Here is a 14,226-nt window from a genome sequence, read left to right as displayed (position 1 = left end):
TGTGCCTGCCACTCTGCAATACACTAGGACCTCCAGCCTAAAAGCTTAGGCCAGATACATCGCAAAACTTTAAATCTTGAATCTCAGTCGTCTCATCATCAGCTAAAATACAGGACGGATCCCCAGCGATATTTGCTGTCGCCCTTGTACCACGGTATAAAATGCACTCTGTTAAAACATGGCGTACAGAGATTTGCTCGCCACAAGCGTCACAGAACGGGGGATCCTCTCGCCGTAGTAAAAAGCCGTGTGTGAAAGGTCAGTGTCCAATTCGAAGACGTGTGAGGGTCACTTCATGCCGCCTGAGTATCCGGCTGGAGGCACGCCACGGCCGGGTAGTTGACTTAACCATCCGCAGCTTATTGTCCGCTACTGCCAGCCATTCCTCATTCCTCCTCTGCTATGTAGTGCAGAGAAGACAGCCTGCAGGGGAATAGGGCACTGCGCCATATCCTGCCCTCTGCACGCCTCCTTGGCAACCCGATCGGCCTGTTCATTTCCACGTATCCCCCCATGACCTGGCACCCAGCACAGTGATATCTGCTTTACCTGCCGTTGGAGAAAGTATAATTGGTTATAGCTGGGTACAAAAATATTTGATCACTTACCCAGTGACATAAAATATCTGACAGGCAGCAAAGGAAAATTTGAAAACAAACGGAGAATATTTCTCCTTGACAATTTCTTCTATTCCGTAGAATAATTAGAATATTTCTCCTTGACAATTTCTTCTATTCCGTAGAATAATTTCTATTACTGTATCGTGTGTAATGTGGTGGATAACTCATAACATCTGTATATATTTTTCTTCAAAATGTAACAATACATACAAATTAATTTGCGATGTGTATGTAAAATGACTCATTCCACATCATTACGATCTGTATTGTAAAATGATTCATTAACATGAATTTAACTAATTAAGGACGAAAGTAACTTTTGCACAACGTGTCACCGTCAAGTAACAGTTCGATGAAACTTGGATCATACATAGGAAGTACTGCAACATTGTTGCGCAGAAGGTAATCAAAATAAATACGCAATGAAGCGAACAGAAATGGCATTTTTATACAGACAATTATATTTAAGTCACAGCGATTCATGACGGTCATCTGGATATTAGAAAAGGTGGGACATAGTTCTCAGTAGGGTATGTGTAATTACCACAGATGATGATAGATACCCTGCTACGTGCTCCAACGTTGGCCATAACGTTGGTAATGAGTTTTTGTGGTAGATCTTTCCATTCCTCCACCAGTGACATTGATAACTGATCTATTATCTTTGGTGCATGTGAACCCGCTGCAGTGCAACATCCAACACGTGCTCGATGGGGTTGGAGTTGGGGTAACGGCAGGCCAGTCCACTCGCCGAATACCCTTCGCGCCAAGAGCGCCCCCACCTGCGCTGTTCATTGTGGTCCCAAGTTGTCATCCATAAAAGTGAAGACAGTCCTGAGTACATCCCTGAACAGACACACAAGAATTATAGGGTCAGAATAAAGATCGCTGGCTGGTGTATCGTCTTCATAGATGTGGAGGCTACTATATCCGTGCAACATTATGCCACTCCACACTATGACACCTGCAGTGCTGGTAACTGAAGTGGCCGATAAAGACAATCAGATATCTACAAAATTATAACACATCGTTAAGTTTATTTCCAAAATGTATCCTTAATAAATGAGATAGCCACTCTAAGACAAAAACCACGAAGGAATTATCCGAATGGGATGGATATCGGTACATGTGATGTATACGGTTACGCACAGACAAACAAATGATTACAATATGAGGAAAACTAGACGACTTTTTCCTTGAGAAAGAGCTCCACATAATGATTTAGCTAATAAGGCATTAGTCTACCTGTGGCCCTTATGCAAGCATCAGCTCGGCTTGGGATTCATTGATACAGTTGTTCAATGGCCTCGTAAGAGATATCGTGCCAAATTCTGTCCAGCTGACGCGTTAGATTGTCAAAATCTGGAGCTAGATGGAGGATCCTGCACATAATGCTCCGCACTTTTTCAGTTGAAGAGAGATCCGGTGACCTTGCTGGCCAACGTAGGGTTTGGCAAACACAAAGACAAGAAGTAGAAACACTCTAGGTGTGTGGGCTGGCATTATCTTGCTGAACATAATGTTTAGATTTAGTAAAAGCGCAAAATAGTGGCAGTGAATGGGCTATGTAAATCGAGTGTAAATTTATGTTCTCTTTCGAGCAAAAATCAAACCACAGGGATCTATAGTGGGCGTTAGCGTAGCTTGGACGCAGCGGGGTTTGCTTACAAAGTATGTTCACAATTTTCTCTAAACTGTTACGAACTCGCAGAGCAAGAGAAACTAAGTTACAACGGCAGGTGTCCATGAAACTAGTGTTTCTATGTGTGCATTGCTCGTTGATCGTCTTTTGCTCCTTTTTCTTTTCCAAGTGGGCACAGAGTTCAAATTCTTCAAAAATCCCTACACAGTGTCTCTTCTTCGTTGTACGAAGGAGTGCGTGGCTGTTTTCGTTACAGTGCACGTGTGACTCTTTTGTATGAGGTGAGCTGTAAAGGTGGATTTACTTCTTACGTTTTTTACTTTCTAATTGTGTTGTGTTTCTTGTATAACATTTTAAAAGTCCTTCCCATTTGTTCCATTTAGCTAGCCTTAAAATCGGAGCAGTAAATTTTGTATATCTGCATATGCTGCACAACACAAGTTTTATAATCAGCTTGTATTTACAGGGTGTTTCAAAAATGACCGGTATATTTGAAACGGCAATAAAAACTAAACGAGCAGCGATAGAAATACACCGTTTGTTGCAATATGCTTGGGACAACAGTACATTTTCAGGCGGACAGACTTTCGAAATTACAGTAGTTACAATTTTCAACAACAGATGGCGCTGCAAGTGATGTGAAAGATATAGAAGACAACGCAGTCTGTGGGTGCGCCATTCTGTACGTCGTCTTTCTGGTGTAAGCGTGTGCTGTTCACAACGTGCAAGTGTGCTGTAGACAACATGGTTTATTCCTTAGAACAGAGGATTTTTCTGGTGTTGGAATTCCACCGCCTAGAACACAGTGTTGTTGCAACAAGACGAAGTTTTCAACGGAGGTTTAATGTAACCAAAGGACCGAAAAGCGATACAATAAAGGATCTGTTTGAAAAATTTCAACGGACTGGGAACGTGACGGATGAACGTGCTGGAAAGGTAGGGCGACCGCGTACGGCAACCACAGAGGGCAATGCGCAGCTAGTGCAGCAGGTGATCCAACAGCGGCCTCGGGTTTCCGTTCGCCGTGTTGCAGCTGTGGTCCAAATGACGCCAACGTCCACGTATCGTCTCATGCGCCAGAGTTTACACCTCTATCCATACAAAATTCAAACGCGGCAACCCCTCAGCACCGCTACCACTGCTGCACGAGAGACATTCGCTAACGATATAGTGCACAGGATTGATGACGGCGATATGCATGTGGGCAGCATTTGGTTTACTGACGAAGCTTATTTTTACCTGGACGGCTTCGTCAATAAACAGAACTGGCGCATATGGGGAACCGAAAAGCCCCATGTTGCAGTCCCATCGTCCCTGCATCCTCAAAAAGTACTGGTCTGGGCCGCCATTTCTTCCAAAGGAATCATTGGCCCATTTTTCAGATCCGAAACGATTAATGCATCACGCTATCTGGACATTCTTCGTGAATTTGTGGCGGTACAAACTGCCTTAGACGACACTGCGAACACCTCGTGGTTTATGCAAGATGGTGCCCGGCCACATCGCACGGCCGACGTCTTTAATTTCCTGAATGAATATTTCGATGATCGTGTGATTGCTTTGGGCTATCCGAAACATACAGGAGGCGGCGTGGATTGGCCTCCCTATTCGCCAGACATGAACCCCTGTGACTTCTTTCTGTGGGTACACTTGAAAGACCAGGTGTACCGCCAGAATCCAGAAACAATTGAACAGCTGAAGCAGTACATCTCATCTGCATGTGAAGCCATTCCGCCAGACACGTTGTCAAAGGTTTCGGGTAATTTCATTCAGAGACTACGCCATATTATTGCTACGCATGGTGGATATGTGGAAAATATCGTACTATAGAGTTTCCCAGACCGCAGAGCCATCTGTTGCTGAAAATTGTAACTACTGTAATTTCGAAAGTTTGCCTGCCTGAAAATGTACTGTTGTCCCAAGCATATTGCCACAAACGGTGTACTTCTATCGCTGCTCGTTTAGTTTTTATTGCCGTTTCAAATATACCGGTCATTTTTGAAACACCCTGTATATTGTACATACGTAAGCCCTGTTTTTTTCATCCTCTACTATGTATATTATTTATATAGTTATGATGTCTGTGGCAGTCTTCAGAACCTCTTGAAAATGGCGTAATGTGAAGGCCGATGCCTGTACTGGACTCAAGAAACTTCTCGTCATCAACTAGAGTAGTTATCATTAAACAAAACAAAAAATCCTATCAAGCAAATGTTGTTGGGAACATTAATCAAAGTGATTGCCTTTCTTGTAACGTGATTTATTACGACGATACGGACAGTAGTAAGTGTTTTTTAACTACCACTCTAATTTCTTTTTTGTTTAGTAATTCACTCCTGTCCGCAAGATCTCTTCATAAGCGTATGATGGTGTACTAGTCACGTAGAGCTGATGTTACTGAAAACGTAACAAAGATATATCTTTGACCCTCCTGTACCATCACACAGTGCAGGTCGCCTTGGTAACATGTCTAGACCGTATGCTTGGAGCTGACAGCACGCAATTGGCAACTAAAGGACTATGCACACCGGTCATTCACTCAACTACGTTCAGTTTAAGGTTTTTGTGATTACAGTGTATACCAACGAAGAGAAGAATGTATTGCTATAGTGAGGTATACCCACAAATACCTGCTCCACTGGTGCATTAACCGTACCACAAGGGCTTTACGTAATCCTAAAACTCACTCACGAGATAATAAAAAAAAAAATGTACAACTGGTTTAGTATAAGTGCTACGTAGCGTCCGCCATTCAGCGTGCTGAGGTCTTATCGACATGTAATATCTTATATGCATTTCGCATTCCATAGTCGGTGGGAATTACAATCGTAAAATGTTCAGTAAAATGTCAAGTAATAATTCAGCGAGCAACCTCGGCCTGAGGCACTGTTAGTTACAGGTAAGATAGTGTGGACATCGTTGTCTTCCTTCTTATGTTTCTCTCCTTTTCGTGGAGGAAGACGTAAACTATGAATGATTAGTCTTGCATTATCTGTCTCGATCAACAGTTCATACAGTGTGTAACAAGAGTACTGATCCGCCATTAGCAAAAGCGTAGGCGAACAAATTTAGGACGCTATTGTAATACTCGAAATCTATTTAAGGAGCGGTTCTAATGGGTATAAGAAGATAAAGAGTTATACACCCCGGATGGTCATATATATTGTGCGAGGCGAACAGAAGATAATAATAAATTATTAAATATACCTTCACATTTATTATTTATACGCAAACACTAATAGCCTTTAAAGTCGTGTTTGCAGATCTTGCCTCAACTCTGAAGCCCTAATCATATTTTTGAAGGATATGTTCCACACTTATTTGCTTTTCCTGGGGTGCACAGATCGTAACTTAGAGAATTGTCGAATCCGATACGTTAAAGCCTGTGCTGAAATTTTTTATGGACTAAGAATACACCGAAAGAAACACAAACTCAAAATTTTAGCACTGCAAGTGTACTGAAAACAGTGCTGAAGTTTGCCGGATCCTAGCTCGCCAGGCAGTTCGAGAAGTGTACACCCACCCCTGTCGTAGCTGTGGCAGACAGCGCATGTGCGACCCGGCGGTTACCAATTCTTGATTGACGACTCTTCGGTAACCAGATAACCACCTCGTAAAACCCGATCGTAATTTGTAAAGCGAATTTCACTTTCCGTTAATAGTACCTCTGACACAGTTGTTTACAGTTACTAATTCCTCGAATTTGCAACTCATTTAATACTGATAATAATTAGAAATTGGCTTTGAGATATTGCGAAGTGTTAACAAATGGAAATGAAACTGAATTAATTTTCCTTGTGATCTCTTCGCATATACTTACTAATAGCATCTCTCTTCGTGGAGATTCCATAGTTTTACAGTAATGTGGAATCCAAATAACGTTTGTAACATTAAAAGGTAAAATATGAAGAACGTGGTACGGAGTTGAAATCACCTAATTTTCCTAACTAGCTGCATATGTTTTATTTATTAGTTAATTTCTTGGACATTCATTCCAATGATGTTGACATTTACTTAGAAATTGTTGAAATTATAGAAGAAAGGGAAATAACTCGAACAATTCCGTGAATTGTACTTCGAACAATGACTTTTGTGGTAATTAAAACACAGAACAAAAATCAGGGTACCTTCCAAGCCCAAAGAAACCATGTACAGCAGTAGCCTTATGTGAGAAAGATAACGCTGTAAATTTTTTGGTTCAACGAAGGCGGAAGAAAGTACTTTAAGTTACACAGTGTGCAAAGCCGATTGCGTTTCGTGAAAGCTGAACATGAATTGTAAAAATGGAAGAAAGATTTGTACGAAATACGACATATGCACGAAAATAAGACTCCCAACAGTGTGAAAGAAAAACTATTGAATGATTTAAAACTACGGGTAAAAGTCAACGTGCCGATACCGAGGGAAATCTATGAGAGTGGGTGGTCTGAATTTCAAGTGAGATGAACATTACTGATTCTTCGACCTGCTTAAACAGAGTAAGGAAATTATACGCCAAAGGACAGAAATTCTTAGTTGACATAAAGACGAAGCTTCTTGTTTCCAAAATGTTCTAATGTATGTGAAATCTTAGGGACTTAACTGTTAAGGTCATCAGTCCCTAAGCTTACACACTATTTAACCTAAAATGTCCTAAGAACAAACACACACACCCATGCCCGAGGGAGGGTTCGAACCTCCGCCGGGACCACTTCTTGTTTCCTCTAAGAGCTATGTATAAAGACAATTAGTCAAGTTTTTTGCAAACTGCGCTTTATCTTTTCCAACGAAAATAGACGGAGTTGTTTGTGCAGTCGTGGTGAATACCACGGTACATTCGGATACAAAACTTTATCTCAGTCTTCAGTAACATCAAGGCAAATTATGAGCAAATATTAAAAAAAGAAGACTGTTTACTTGCCAAAGTCTTGTAATAGGCTTAGTAAAAGCTGGAAAACTGGGGGAGAATAATTTTCAATGTTACATCCAAAACGTCTTCTTAATGTATGCAGAGAATGAGTCATTGCTTTTCTTGGACTTTTGGCCTGGACTTAACGACGCCACTACCTTTAGGAGGACAGCGAATAGACAGCTAATGTGATGAGGATTCCACCCAGAACTAATAGTGTGATTCAACAACACGACAAAACGTTTTTCAACAGTGTAAATCATTTTTCAGATAAGTGTGAAACAGTATAATTTCTTATAGCTCTTTGTCATCAGTGGAACAGTATTGTGAAACTTCCGTCATTTCTGCATTGTTAGTTTTCATCACCACATTTTACATATTTGATGAAGGTGTGCCTGGTACGCAGCACAGTATGACGAACTAAGCCACAACCATTTGTTACTCCGTTCCATTTCTGTCTAAATACAGCTATTAATTACTGTAAGTGACTGAGTGCATTAATTTATCATTTATCAGGTGTGCCTGGTGTAAGGAAAATTTTTTTTCCGTCATCCAATAGATACGTCGCACTTTTGCGACGGCTGCAGGGAATAAAAAAGAAACTGTTTCATTGCTAGCAAAATAAACATTATTCGAAAATTATCACAAGAACTGCGCTACAAGATTCGTTACAAAATATTAAATGTCAAGCAGTGAAGACCGATTCATGGAAGTCGTCTAATGTTATACACTGCTCTGATTTCCTTTCCTCTGCTACTCACTTGTGTATCAATTACATACGCGATACTTTAGCTGTTGATACGAAATGCCAGTTATTCAAAAAATTAATAATTTGCGACATTTATGGTGTAGTTTAAGTGCTTTAAAATACACGGGTGTGCTCTTTGGACGTCACATTAGATGGCGCGCCACCCCCTTGTGACCGCTGTGTCTGCCTATTGGAGGATTCTAGCTCCAAGCAGGAAGGCCTGCACAAACCGCTGTTATACACTGAGCTGACAAAAGTCGTGAGATATCTCCCAGTAACGTGTCGGACCTCTTTTTGCCCGGCATAGTGTAGGAACTCAACGTGGAACGGACTCAGCAAGTTGTTGGAAGTCCCTGCAGAAATATTGACCCATGCCGCCTCTGCAGCCGTCGATAATTGCGAAAGTGTTGCAGGATTGTGCGCACGAGCTGACCTCTCAATTATGTCCCATAAATGTTCAGTGGTTTTAATTGGAGTGATGTTGGTGGCCAAATCATTCGCTCGAATTGTCCAGGTCTTCAAATCACTGACGAACAATTGTGGTACGGCAGCATGGCAAATTGCCATCCGTAATAATTCCATCGTTGTTTGATAACATAAAGTCCATGAACGGCTCCAAGTAGTCGAACATAACCATTTCCACTCAACGATCGGTTCAGTTGAAGTTCATGACCCAGCCCATTCGGTGCAAATACAGCCCACACCGTTTTGGAGGAACCACCAGCTTCCACAGTGCCCTGTTGGCAAATTGGGTTTATGCCTTTGTGAGGTCTGCGTCACACTCGAACACTATCACGAGCTCTTGCCAAATCAAATCAGGACTTACCTGACCAGGCCATCGTTTTCCAGCAGTCTAGGCTCCAGCCAACGAGCTCTGGAGAGGCGCTGCAGGCCATGTCGTGCTGTTAGCGAAGACACTGGCATCGGTGATATGCTGCCGTAGTCCAGTAACGCCAGATTTCGCCGCACTGTCCTAACGAATACGTTCATCGCACGTCCCACACTGATCTCTGCGGCTATTTCACGTAGTGTTGCCTGTCTGTTAGCAGCGAAAACTCTACGCAGTCGCCGCTGCTCTCGGTCGTTAAGTCTGTGTCCGTGGTGATAAATAACGCCTGAAATATGGTTTTCTCGGCACACTCTTGACACTGTGGATCTCGCAGTATTGAATTCCCTAACGATCTATGGCATGGAATGTCCCATGCGTCCAGTTCCAACTATCAGTCCGCGTTGAAAGTCTGCTAATTCTCGTCGTGCGGCCAGAGTGACGTCGTAAAACTTTTCATAAGAGTCACCTGACTTCAAGTGACAGCTCCGCCATAGCGCCGCCCTTTTATACCTTGCGTACGCGATACTACCGCCATCAGTATACGGGCTGGTCCATGACTTTTGTCACCTCAGTGTAAGCGGTTCTTTATTCTGCGAAAATGAGTGACTATAACACTTCGGAAAATAAAACTGCTGTGTGCCTTAGCAGTTAAAAAATTTTGTCGGTGCATTTCTTTCGGTATGCTCAATGTGATCGAAAAATTTCTGTGTGGGTTTCAACATACCAGATTCAACCATTCCCTTATTAGGACAGCAAGGGTGGATGTTATAGTTAATCACGTCAACAAGATACGGAGAAAGGCTGTGTGGCGAACCTGTAACTTGACGTTACTTGGAGAAGCCGGCGACGGCGGTTGACGTCACCGACTTCAGTGCTTTTACCGTGAAAGTCGACTGCGCTGTCTGCATGTACTGTAGTAAACGTCAATCACACTGAAACGTCCCCTTAGAAAATTTAATGAATTGGCTGGTTCAAATGGCTCTGAGCACTATGGGACTTAACATCTATGGTCATCAGTCCCCTAGAACTTAGAACTACTTAAACATAACTAACCTAAAGACATCACACAACACCCAGTCATCACGAGACAGAGAAAATCCCTGACCCCGCCGGGAATCGAACCCGGGAACCCAGGCGTGGGAAGCGAGAACGCTACCGCACGACCACGAGCTGCGGACATTAATGAATTACTGTGCTGATAAACCTCTTACGTTATTTCATTTTCAAACAGCTGAGCAGAACTGCACGTACTCAGACATTTCTCTCTTTACTTATTCTGATCAACACTAAACTGACACACAATATTTTTAGCGCAACGCAATCTGACTTTCAAAAATCCCTACAAAAGAATGGCCCTGACTAAGATTAACCTATACCTTTCACAAATCACTTACCTCACAAAAATCTTCAATACTCGAACTACTGCAATACAGCGAGCGCCAATACTGCCAGCTAAATAAAAGATTCAAACTACTGAAGGCACTAACTACTGATTGACATTGTTAGCAAATGAAAGATTTTGATAGAGAACAAACAATGTATTTACCTTAATAGTGTTGAAAAATCATAATATACATAGCAGTTCATGACATCCAGTCTTACAAATGTACTGTTTCTGATGGACACACGTCCAGATCATCCGCTCTCAAAACTCCGCCATCTCACTCGCCACATCCACCACTGCAGGAGGCTCACCTCCAACTGCGCAACGTTACGCGCTGTTCACATCCAACTGCCCAACACTACAATAGCGACTATTCCAACAATACCAACCAGCCACAGACTTCACACAGCACAGTCAGTGATTTTCATATAGAGCGCTACGTGGCGTTACCAACATAAAAACCTAAACAGCCTACCTACAACACTTACTTTCCAAGATGCAGCTCCTGGCGGGTGTAAAAATAAATGTGCGCAACGGAAAATAATAAAAGCTAAAATGATGATTTGGCCCTGTCTGACTGCTCCCTAAAGCACATCTTAGGATCTCTTAATGGACTTTAACATATAAATTGCAACATAAATATCAATGAATGATTAAGCCAACTGATACTACTAAATGACAAACGTTGTTCCTGCTTATATGTTTATTGTAGATCAAAAAAACCTTTATATTACAAAGTTTACACTTCCTAAGTAAAATTACTAATTAATTGCCCAGCTGTGCCCCTTATTGTGACTGCGCGATCTAATATTAATAACGCGAAATGACCTTCATCATCTACGTACCAAACACTAGAAGACACTACTTTCAAAGATGATCTACGGTGGTGTGGAGCCTCAGTGGAAATAAACTAACGTGATGACAGCTATTTAGCTTTTATAGCCCTAATAAGTCAAGGCAATTTGCGATATCACCGAATGTACTGCGTCCGTTGCGTCGAAGTGATGGTTCTCGTACTCGTTTGCGATGATTGAAGAACTCCAACCACAAATAAACTCTTTCAAACAGTAGGACGGCAGAAGGCGATCCTCTGACTAATATACTCTTAGTAATGTCTTCAACTGTGTTCTAGAGACGAGAAACGCGAACTCCCAGCCACAAGGACTGAGTTCAGATAACGCCTCAACGTTAAGTATAGGCAGAGGAATCACTGAACGCTGCTTACTCAACGACGACTTCCAACCCAGAGGTGAAGTCCAGAATCGTATAGGTTCGCAACAGTACAGGGTCTAACTATTCTAACTATAAAATCTCCTGAGAGCAAAGAAAGCAAGTCCGTCAGTACCAACAAAGCTGATATCGAACGACTATCACACACGGGCGCTCACAACGAAAGACATCGTCTCTTCACCACTGGCCTCCCAGCAAGGCTCAGCTCCCCATCATCGTAATTCCGAAATCTAATCATATTCCCCAAACCACGGATTCTTCCGAACGCCGACGAACCATATTTTAGTCTTTTGTCGTCCAGCGCGGAAAGTTTGCGAGGAAAAACCTAAAAAACCTATACTCGTACAATGGTACGCTTCTGAGTAAAAATCCTTGGAAATAACCCAGCCTGCGTGGTTTCAGAGGTACCGCTTCTTCGATACTCTCACCTGCGTCCAATATTTTCGTGGTTTGCGAAGTATAATCCTTCCAGTTCAGCTACAACGGCCGGTCGCGACTCTATTGAGCTCCAGCGCTTAAGTGCTACGACGTCCGTCTTCCTACTTCCTGTGTTTAAGCAGGACCAACACACCTGTGCGGCCCTTCCACCCAGGGCTTGAGTTCCACCTGCCACTTCATTTCCTCTGGCGTTCCAACCTCTACTACTAGAGGCAATCAATGATTGCTGTTTTTATAATAAAGACACTCCGTCACCTTTCATGCAACAAGCGTTAACAATTTTTTACAAGGTGTACATGACAGTGTCAGTCTCCTTTAAATATTCGTATATACGATGTACAACCTATCAAATGATATCTAGTTGTGGTTGTAGTTCACGGCAAAGTATGTGCATGAGTGCTTGTCAGGTGTGAAATTATAGCCACCTTACAACTTCCATAACGATTGTAGTACTTCGTCAACCTTCAGCAGATGAAATATCTGCTGGAACAGTGATACCGCGACAGTATCGATATTCCCGAAAGAGGAAACTCTTTGAGCACAAGAAAAACGAGCATCTTTGTTAAGATAATGAGGGAACATGATGAAATCTTACGGTTTCGCAGAAACGCAGGAATTTCCTTTGTCTGAGTGGGTACTTAGTTCGTAACCTCGAGACCGAGGCGACCTTCTCCTGAAGAGCTGGACCGCAAACTGCGGATAACGAAACTTCCACTACCTCTATATACGTTTCGCAAAAGGCGGTTATTCCTATTGTTCTCATTATCTACCAAAATTATAACCACCTTTTGAGCGTATTACAGTTGTAACCTCCCCCTCACTTATCGACCTAATGGAAATTTGAGAAAAGCAATCGTCACCGAAGTTAATCTGTCGGTAAAGAGGGAGGAAAGGGTTACATCTAAATGAAAGGAAAAATGCAAATGAAACTGGTGGAAATTAATTTTGAAAGGGGGTAAAGTTAATGAAGAAAGTAAATGTGCGGCCGTTACGTTAACAATTAACTAGCAGTAATTAGATATTTGAGATTTGGCGGAAATTACGGTCGCCAGTCGTATGGACAATTACTATAGTAACTGAAAAAGAAAGGTTATTACACATATAATTAGCACTAAAAGCGTGGCAACTGAAGGTTGACGCGTGTTGTCTGAGAACTGAATGTTTGTCAGAAGTAATAAATTTCGCTACACTCTGACTTAATTTAGCAAAAGAATTAATAAAACCGGAAAATTGAAAGTTAATTTAGTGACTGAAATTAATAGTGAGCATTGTTTCTGAAGCACATCGAAATTCAGTAAAATACGGTTAGTCTTGGGCTACCTCACCAATCATTTCAAAAGCTACTACGCAATTTAGAAATAAGAGATTTAACTTTGAACTTGAATTAAATGATTCTGAACAATTAACAATAGTAAAATTTAGTACGTACCAAGCTGAGCTGCAGTCACAGGTAAGCTAAAATACGGTAACAAAACTCGCACTCTTAATTTGTGCTTGTGTAATCTAAATATTGTAGCCAGCTATGAATACTTTAACTGATCTTTGAAATTAAAGCAGTGAAATCGAATGATATTACTTTAACGCTGGCGTTTGAATTTCAACGACACTCGGGATCATTTCGGAAAAGGAAGGGGCCCTGCTTTGTAATGCAATTGGGACAATGAGCAACAAATGTTCATGCTACGTTCTTGTAATTTAGTGAGAAAAATTTAACAGTTTGAAAAGCTGAGGTCCGCCATACAGTTCTAAAACTTTACGTGCTTCCACAGTCTTCCTTGTTGGTTTATTGAAGGTTTGAAGCCGTCGATCGAGGAGGTGGCGACAGTCACTCATTGTCGGCCGTCGCTGTTGCAGAAGCTGGATGTTGGAAACGGATTCTTGATGCGCGCCAGCTAATGCTTCCCATCCGCGACACCGTGCCAGGAACTATCATAGCAATTCGGGCGCAATTACATGCTGCCAAACCCCGAAAGCGCGGCAACTCGCGGGAGCGTCACACCACACACCTGCTCCACCGTTCTACTCTAGCCAGACTCCCCTGCTCTCGCCCCGCGCGGAAGAGTTAACACTCTCAAAGATCGTAAACACTTTGGTTCTCCACACGACCTATCGATGTAGTCGTTCCATAGCATAGTTTTCCCTAGGCCAGACACAGCGTAAAAATACAAATAATATTTACAAAACAAATCAATTATACATCGACATAAATGCATATATATATATATATATATATATATATATATATATATATATATATATATATATATATACAAATAGTAAAACAATTACTATATATAAAGACACAGAAATGTCATATCTTCAGGTAACAAATAAAGGAAAAGAATTTATAGTACAATAGATGGAAATAGGAGGATATGCATTTCCGGCGTTACACAGTCACAAAATTTCGCATAGTTAGTTTTCACGAATCTCAGTACGCGTAACAA

The sequence above is a fragment of the Schistocerca piceifrons genome, chromosome 5 (assembly GCF_021461385.2).
Source record: "Schistocerca piceifrons isolate TAMUIC-IGC-003096 chromosome 5, iqSchPice1.1, whole genome shotgun sequence".
NCBI classification, from domain to species: domain Eukaryota; kingdom Metazoa; phylum Arthropoda; class Insecta; order Orthoptera; family Acrididae; genus Schistocerca; species Schistocerca piceifrons.
This window is presented reverse-complemented; position numbering follows the sequence as displayed.